We start from the raw sequence: 9,576 nt of genomic DNA on the forward strand, positions 1-9,576 counted from the left end.
GACACCTGTAGAGCATCTTTATAATCACCTATTACGTTGTGACGTTTGATAGCACACAAGGTGTTCCTCCGGTATTCGGGAGTTGCATAATCTCATAGTCAAAGTAATATGTATAAGTCATGAAGAAAGCAACAACAATAAAACTTAACGATCATTATGCTAAGCTAACGGATGGGTCTTGTCCATCACATCATTCTCCTAATGATGTGATCCCGTTCATCAAATGACAACACATGTCTATGGTCAGGAAACTTAACCATCTTTGATTAACGAGCTAGTCAAGTAGAGGCATACTAGGGACACTTTGTTTTGTCTATGTATTCACACATGTATAAAGTTTCTGGTTAATACAATTCTAGCAAGAATAATAAACATTTATCATGATATATGAAAATATAAATAACTACTTTATTGTTGCCTCTAGGGCATATTTCCTTCAGTCTCCCACTTGCACTAGAGTCAATAATCTAGATTACATTGTCATGATTCTAACATCCATGGAGTCTTGGTGTTGATCATGTTTTGCTCGTGGAAGAGGTTTAGTCAACGGGTCTGCAACATTCAGATCCGTATGTATTTTGCAAATCTCTATGTCTCCCTCCTTGACTTGATCGCGGATGGAGTTGAAGCATCTCTTGATGTGTTTCGTTCTCTTGTGAAATATGGATTCCTTCGCCAAGGCAATTGCTCCAGTATTGTCACAAAAGATTTTCATTGGACCCGATGCACTAGGTATTACACCTAGATCGGATATGAACTCCTTCATCCAGACTCCTTCATTTGCTGCTTCCGAAGCAGCTATGTACTCCGCTTCACACGTAGATCCCGCCACGACGCTTTGCTTGGAGTTGCACCAACTGACAGCTCCACCATTCAATATAAATACGTATCCGGTTTGCGACTTAGAGTCATCCAGATCAGTGTCAAAGCTAGCATCGACGTAACCATTTATGACAAGCTCTTTATCACCTCCATAAACGAGAAACATATCCTTAGTCCTTTTCAGGTACTTCAGGATGTTCTTGACCGCTGTCCAGTGATCCACTCCTGGATTACTTTGGTACCTCCCTACTAAACTTATAGCAAGGCACACATCAGGTCTGGTACACAGCATTGCATACATGATAGAACCTATGGCTGAGGCATAGGGAATGACTTTCATTTTCTCTCTATCTTCTGCAGTGGTCGGGCATTGAGTCTGACTCAACTTCACACCTTGTAACACAGGCAAGAACCCTTTCTTTGACTGATCCATTTTGTACTTCTTCAAAACTTTATCAAGGTATGTGCTTTGTGAAAGTCCAATTAAGCGTCTTGTTCTATCTTCAAGTATCCTTTTATGCTATCCAGAAATTCTATATCATTTCCAATCAACAATATGTCCTCCACATATAATATTAGAAATGCTACAGAGCTCCCACTCACTTTCTTGTACATACAGGCTTCTCCAAAATTCTGTATAAAACCGTCTGCTTTGATCACACTATCAAAGCGTATATTCCAACTCCGAGAGGCTTGCACCAGTCCATAAATGGATCGCTAGAGCTTGCACACTTTGTTAGCACCTTTAGGATCGACAAAACCTTCTAGTATCATCATATACAACTCTTCTTTAAGAAATCCATTAAGGAATGCGGTTTTGACATCCTTTTGCCAAATTTTATAATCGTAAAATGCGGCAATTGCTAACATGATTCGGAAAAACTTAAGCATCGCTACGGGTGAGAAGGTCTCATCGTAGTCAACCCCTTGAACTTGTCGAAAACCTTTCGCAACAAGTCGAGCTTTGTTGACAGTAACATTACCATCAGCGTCAGTCTTCTTCTTGAAGATCCATTTATTTTCTATGGCTTGACGATCATTGGGAAAGTCAACCAAAGTCCATACTTTGTTCTCATACCTGGATCCCATCTCAGATTTCATGGCCTAAGCCATTTCATGGAATCTGGGCTCATCATCGCTTCCTCGTAGTTCGTAGGTTCATCATGGTCTAGTAACATGACTTCCAGAATAGGATTCCCGTACCACTCTGGTGCGGAACGTACTCTAGTTAACCTACGAGGTTCAGTAGTAACTTGATCTAAAGTTTCATGATTATTATCATTAGCTTCCTCACTAATTGGTGTAGGTATCACTGGAACTGATTTCTGTGATGAACCACTTTCCAATTCGAGAGAAGGTACAACTACCTCATCAAGTTCTACTTTGCTCCCACTCACTTCTTTTGAGAGAAACTCCTTCTCTAGAAAGGATCCATTCTTAGCAACAAATATCTTGCCTTCGGATCTGTGATAGAAGGTGTACCCAACAGTTTCTTTTGGGTATCCTATGAAGACTCACTTTTTCAATTTGGGTTCGAGCTTATCAGGCTGAAGCTTTTTCACATAAGCATCGTGCTACCTCTTGAGCACTGCGTTGGTTTTCCCTTGAAGAGGAAAGGGTGATGCAGTAAAGTAGCATAAGTATTTCCCTCATTTTTTGAGAACCAAGGTATCAATCCAGTAGCTCGAGTCCCACGCACCTACACAAACAAATAAGAACCTCGCAACGAACGCGATAAAGGGGTTGTCAATCCCTTCATGGTCACTTACGAGAGTGAGATCTGATAGAGATGATAAGATAATATTTTTGGTATTTTTATGGTAAAGAGTAAAAGTAAAGAAAGCAAAAACAAATGGTAACAGAAATAGCTAGTTGACGGGAGATTAATATCATGGAAAATAGACCCGGGGGCCATAGGTTTCACTAGTGGCTTCTCTCAAGATAGCATAAGTATTATGGTGGGTAAACGAATTACTGTCGAGCAATTGATAGAATTGAGCATAGTTATGAGAATATCTAGGTATGATCATGTATATAGGCATCACGTCCGTGACAAGTAGACCGACTCCTGCCTGCATCTACTACTATTACTCCACACATCGACCGCTATCCAGCATGCATCTAGAGTATTAAGTTCATAAGAATGGAGTAACGCTTTAAGCAAGATGACATGATGTAGAGGGATAAACTCATGCAATATGATATAAACCCCATCTTTTTATCCTCGATGGCAACAATACAATACGTGTCGTTTCCCCTACTGTCACTGGGATCGAGCACTGCAAGATTGAACCCAAAGTTAAGCACTTCTCCCAGTGCAAGAAAGATCAATCTAGTAGGCCAAACCAAACTGATAATTCGAAGAGACTTGCAAAGATAACCAATCATACATAAAAGAATTCAGAGGAGATTCAAATATTGTTCATACATAATCTTGATCATAAACCCACAATTCATCGGATCTCGACAAACACACAGCAAAAAGAAGAGTTACATCAAATAGATCTCCAAGAGAATCAAGGAGAACTTTGTATTGAGATCCAAAGAGAGAGAAGAAGCCATCTAGCTAATAACTATGGACCCGAAGGTCTGAGGTAAACTACTCACACATCATCGGAGAGGCTATGGTGTTGATGTAGAAGCCCTCCATGATCAATGCCCCCTCCTGCGGAGCGCCGGAAAAGGCCCCAAGATGGGATCTCACGGGTACAGAAGGTTGCGGCGGTGGAAATAGGGTTTTGGCTCCTCTGCTGATGGTTTGGGGGTACGTAGGTATATATAAGAGGGAGAAGTAGGTCGGTGGAGCTACGAGGGGAGGGTGGAGGGAACGCCCAGGGGGTAGGCGCGCCCCCCTGCCTCGTGGCCTCCTAGTTGATTGCTTGACGTCCACTCCAAGTCCTCTGGATCACGTTTGTTCCGAAAATCACGTTCCCGAAGGTTTCATTCCGTTTGGACTCCGTTTGATATTCTTTACCTTCGAAACACTGAAATAGGCAAAAAACAGCAATTTGGGCTGGGCCTCCGGTTAATAGGTTAGTCCCAAAACTAATATAAAAGTATATAATAAAGCCCATTAAACATCCAAAATAGAATATAATATAGCATGGAACAATCAAAAATTATAGATACGTTGGAGACGTATCACATCGCAACCCCAAACTTTAAGAAACGACAGCTTAGGTTTCTTGCCAAACCACAGTTCATATGGTGTCATCTCAACGGATTTAGATGGTGTCCTATTTAACGTGAATACAGCCGTCTCTAATGCATAACCCCAAAACTATAGTGGTAAATCAGTAAGAGACATCATAGATCGCACCATATCTAATAAAGTACGGTTACGACATTCGGACACACCATTACGCTTTGGTGTTCCAGGTAGCGTGAGTTGCGAAACTATTCCACATTGTTTTAAATGAATACCAAACTCGTAACTCAAATATTCGCCTCCGTGATCAGATCGTAGAAACTTTATTTTCTTGTTACGATGATTTTCCACTTCACTCTGAAATTCTTTGAACTTGTCAAATGTTTCAGACTTGTGTTTCATTAAGTAGATATGCCCATATCTGCTCAAATCATTTGTGAAGGTCAGAAAATAATGATACCTGCTGCGAGCCTCAACATTCATGGGACCGCATCCATCAGTATGTATTATTTCCAATAAGTCAGTGGCTCGCTCCATTGTTCCGGAGAACGGAGTCTTAGTCATCTTACCAACGAGGCATGGTTCGCAAGCATGAAGTGATTTAGAATCAAGTGATTCCAAAAGCCCATCTGCATGGAGTTTCTTCATGCGCTTTACACCAATATGACCTAAACGGCAGTGCCACAAATATGTTGCACTATCATTATTAACTTTGCATCTTTTGGCATCAATATTATGAATATGTGTATCACGACGATCGAGATTCAACAAAAATAGACCACTCATCAAGGGTGCATGACCATAAAAGATATTAGTCATATAAATAGAACAACCATTATTCTTTGATTTAAATGAATAACCGCCTCGCATCAAACAAGATCCAGATATAATGTTCATGCTCAACGCTGGCACCAAATAACAATTATTCAGGTCTAAAACTAATCCTGAAGGTAGATCTAGAGGTAGCGTGCCGACGGAGATCACATCGACCTTGGAACCGTTTCTGACGCGCATCGTCACCTTGTCCTTAGCCAATCTTCGATTAATCCGTAACCCCTATTTCGAGTTGCAAATATGAGCAACACAACCAGTATCAAATACCCAGGTGCTACTACGAGCATTAGTAAGGTACACATCAATAACATGTATATCAAATACACCTTTCACTTTGCCATCCTTCTTATCCGCTAAATACTTGGGGCAGTTCCGCTTCCAGTGACCAGTCCCTTTGCAGTAGAAGCACTCAGTTTCAGGCTTAGGTCCAGACTTGGGCTTCTTCCCGGGAGCAGCAACTTGCTTTCTATTCTTCTTGAAGTTCCCCTTCTTATCTTTGCCCTTTTTCTTGAAACTAGTGGTCTTGTTAACCATCAACACTTGATGCTCCTTCTTGATTTCTACCTCCGCAGCCTTAAGCATTGCGAAGAGCTCGGGAATTGGTTTTTCCATCCCTTGCATATTATAGTTCATCACGAAGCCTTTATAGCTTGGTGGCACTGATTGAAGAACTTTGTCAATGACACTATCATCCGGAAGATTAACTCCCAGCTGAGTCAAGTGGTTATGGTACCCAGACATTTTGAGTATGTGTTCACTGCAGAATTGTTCTCCTCCATCTTGTAGCTATAGAACTTGTTGGAGACTTCATATCTCTCAACTCGGGCATTTGCTTGAAATATTAACTTCAAATCCTGGAACATCTCATATGCTCCATGACGTTCAAAACGTCTTTGAAGTCCCGTTCTAAGCCAAAGCATGGCACGCTAAACTATCGAGTAGTCATCAGATTTAGCTTGGCAGACGTTCATAACGTCCGGAGTTGCTCCTGCAGCAGGCCTTGCACCTAGCGTTGCTTCAAGGACGTAATTCTTCTGTGTAGCAATGAGGATAATCCTCAAGTTACGGACCCAGTCCGTGTAGTTGCTACCATCATCTTTCAACTTAGCTTTCTCTAGGAACGCATTAAAATTCAAGGGAACGGTAGCACGGGCCATTGATCTACAACATAGACATGCAAAAACTATCAGGACTAAGTTCATGATAAATATAAGTTCAATTAATCATATTACTAAAGAAATCCCACTTAGATCACTACTGCAGGATGCTGCTAATGCGACACTACAATCAGAGACCCTTCGACGAAACTGTGTGCGATGCAATAATCGCAAACGATGGTGTAAAAAACCCGTCAAAAAGGTGCAAAACATTTGCAATGACGAATGCATCAAACACGGTTCAGATTTTAGTTGCATGTGCGATGCAGGGCATACGGTTTAGTTCAGTTAACTGTTTGCGATGAGGAGGAACAAAAGAAACGGGCAGCCAGATGAAGGTGTGTGTGATATACAGCATACGGTTCACTCGGATGAACTGTTTGTGATTAGACAACACAAAAGAAACGGTCAGCCAGATCAAGGTGTGTGCGATATACGACATCCGGTTCACTCGGATGAACTGTTTGCGTTGAGACAAGAGAACAAAAACGGTTCAATATAAAAAAATACCATAAATATTGCAAAGTTCAAATTCAAAGATTACAATGCCCAAATTCAAACATTGCAAACCTCATCATTTCCGCAAAGGGATCAGCCGCTGACAAGTCATGTATGGGTTTGACACAATGACTTCCAATTACTCTGTCATATGCTCTTCCAATACAAAGTTTAGCTTTTTTGGAGCCTCTTCCATTCTGCAGTACCTGCCGGCTCTGATCAACATATCATTCATCTTTCCTAATTGAATGTGTGTTCAACCTCAGTACCCTCAACACCCTTGCTCTGGCAAGAAAGAACCTGGCGAGTGTAATCTCCGGTAAGGTCCCTCGGTAGGAGTTCAAAGTAATATTTGAGAGATGCGGATCCATGCATTCAATGTGATTGTCATTATAAACATTATCCACCTCCGGGCCTACTATTATCTGGAAAAGAAGAGAACGTGCTAGTGCCTACATGCAGTTTTGAACACTACTACACTCCTATTTGGTTTGCAGGATTTGTAAAATGCACCAACGTGCCATCTTCGATCTAACATGATTAACATGGGCATTTGATTACAATCTATAAACATGTAGCCTTCTTCACAAGAGGTTGGATTGGATGAAAAATTCCCTAAGGAAACTAGTACAGATGAATCCAAAGGAGAAATGCTTATGGATTGTAACCATATGAATCAAGCAACCAATATGGGGTGGGGGTGTATGTCCTGAAATCCTCCAAAATTCCTTCAGAAGTCGTAGTACATTACCATTGTAAACTTGGGAAAAGGTGCAAAAAATTGAACTCCCTTATGGTTAACATTTAACAGGAAAGGAACATCACCTCAATATACAGCTTCTTCAGGCACGGAAAGCATCTCAAGAAACTAACAGCTTGGTCCAGGTTGGGGCCGACAAATTCCAGTGCCAAGACCTTCACTGTGCCCAGAATCTAGGTGAAGCTTTGCTGGATGACAGACGAACATACATCTTCAAAATTAGAAATAATGTTGATAGCAAGGAGAGGTGTAAGGCGACCGTTGTACCTGAAAGTAGTAGTATTTGACAGACGAGTAGCCCACCGCTGTCAATTTCGGCGCAGAAATGACATTGATTCTTGTTGGACCTTGTTGATCAACTACAAGTAATCTCTCAAGTGAAGGTGTGTCCGCAATGACCATATTGTGGTCCACCTTTTGTGATCTCTTGTTGCAGCACCAGCAATACACATAAATAGTCCAGAGAGTCCTGGAGGTGATGTGCAAGGTACTCGACCAATTCATCGCCTGAAGACGAAGGAACTCGAGTGCAGTATAGCCGCGGAGCAGGCACTCCATGTCATCCTTTGGGATGCAGACGGCGACGAGCTCGAGGTGCTTCAGTCGTGGTAGAAAAAGAGCGAGCGCATCATTAAGGGGGGGAATGGCAGTTCATGAACTTGGTGAGGTGCAGCGTGGGCGCGAAGTGGAGCGCAGACGTTGGCAGCAAGCGCATATGCCCATCATTAAAACTGAGCTTCTCAGGCTGATCTATGGCGGGGGATCGGAACCACTCGTCAAGCTTGGCTCGGTCCTTGCCATTGGAACGGAACTTGCCCATGATAAGGCCTTTGATTGGGCATGGTGACTGCCGAGGATCTGGGAGAATGCATCCAAGCTTTTGCGATAGCCATGGCAGAGCTCGTGGGTGTCGAGGAGGTCGACAGGGATGAGGAGCCATAGGGGGCGCCACCGCCGGGATAGGGTGGCTGTCCTGGCCTGATATTTGATTGGGGGCAGGGATATGATGACTCTCAACATATCATCGGGGATGTTGTTGATGGAGTCTAGGCCTGCTGGAGTCGCTTGCGGTTCTTTCTCGACCCGCCTCCGCTTGTTGGCAGCCTCGTTCTCCACCTCGTCGGCGGCGACGGAAACCTCTGTCTCCATATTCACGTCGTGCTCCGCTGCTTCAGCAGCCCCAGCGTCGCCACTCCCTCTGATGGGGTGCTTCGGCAGCATCCTCATACACTGACGGCTTTGAGGACTGAGAGCGGCGTCGAGGATGCGGGCGGACAGAGAGGATTGTGTGTGTGGCGAGGATGGGAGGAGCAGCCGCTCAGCCGCACCATTAATATAGACCAGTGGGAGCGAGGCGGGCGGTGGTCCAAGGCTGTCTCGCTTCCCGGTGAGAACGACTACTTAATCTACGAATGAAATCTATGTTTAATTATTGAATTGTAGTTGCCAAAATTAGATAGTGCTAGTGACTTTTAGCTGCATATTTTGACAAATCGCAGTGTCTCTTGGCTTAGCGCCGAAGTCTGGCTTTAATTTGCATACCGTAATCTGAACCGTTTGCGTTGAAGAGATGCACAGATCCTGCGTTGAACACCTTGCACCCTTCCCGGTGAGCCTGCGCACCGGACTGCACTGGCACGCCTCCCGTTCAGTCAAGCAGCTGTCCGCACGGCACCTCCTATAGCCATTAAAACCAAGACACATCGCGTCACGTGAATGGTTAACAAAACGCACACGGTTTGAATTATACAAACTTTTGAGATATTAAAGTGGCAGCTATTTTTTCAAAATGCCTTTGTTGGCTATTATTCGAGTGCGCCTTCTGTCAAAATGGACATGAAAAATACCACAACATGTCGGGTGCCATTCCATGATAGCATGCTAAGTTTCATGAATTTCAGACGAGTTTTGGATTTACTAGAATTTAAAAACAAAGTATCTCAACGTTTTGCCGGCAATCAAAGGTGCCCTGGTGTTTGAAATTCATTCCCATTTCTTGCATGGGACCTAAGCATGCAGCCAAGGACAAAGATTTGATTTTTTTTCAACCAATTTATGTGCACTGGAGCATTTGCATGTAGTTCAGTTTTGCATTATGCACATAAAATGCATTGAAAACTCAATTAATGCATAAAAATGTCCAAACGAACCCCGAAAATCCCAAAATTCGACACAACACTCATGTTGTTCTATGTTGACACAAGAAAAAATTTGAAAGCAATAAGAGGCAATGGATATCATTTCGTCCCCAAAGGTGGGACGTTCTCTACCGAAACCATCAAGCTTGTTGTGAGAAGCTCTAGTTTGTGAGAAGCATATACCCAAACCTGCCCCAAATGGGACAAAAAATTTACCAC

The sequence above is a fragment of the Triticum aestivum genome, chromosome 4D (assembly GCF_018294505.1).
Source record: "Triticum aestivum cultivar Chinese Spring chromosome 4D, IWGSC CS RefSeq v2.1, whole genome shotgun sequence".
Classification (NCBI taxonomy): domain Eukaryota; kingdom Viridiplantae; phylum Streptophyta; class Magnoliopsida; order Poales; family Poaceae; genus Triticum; species Triticum aestivum.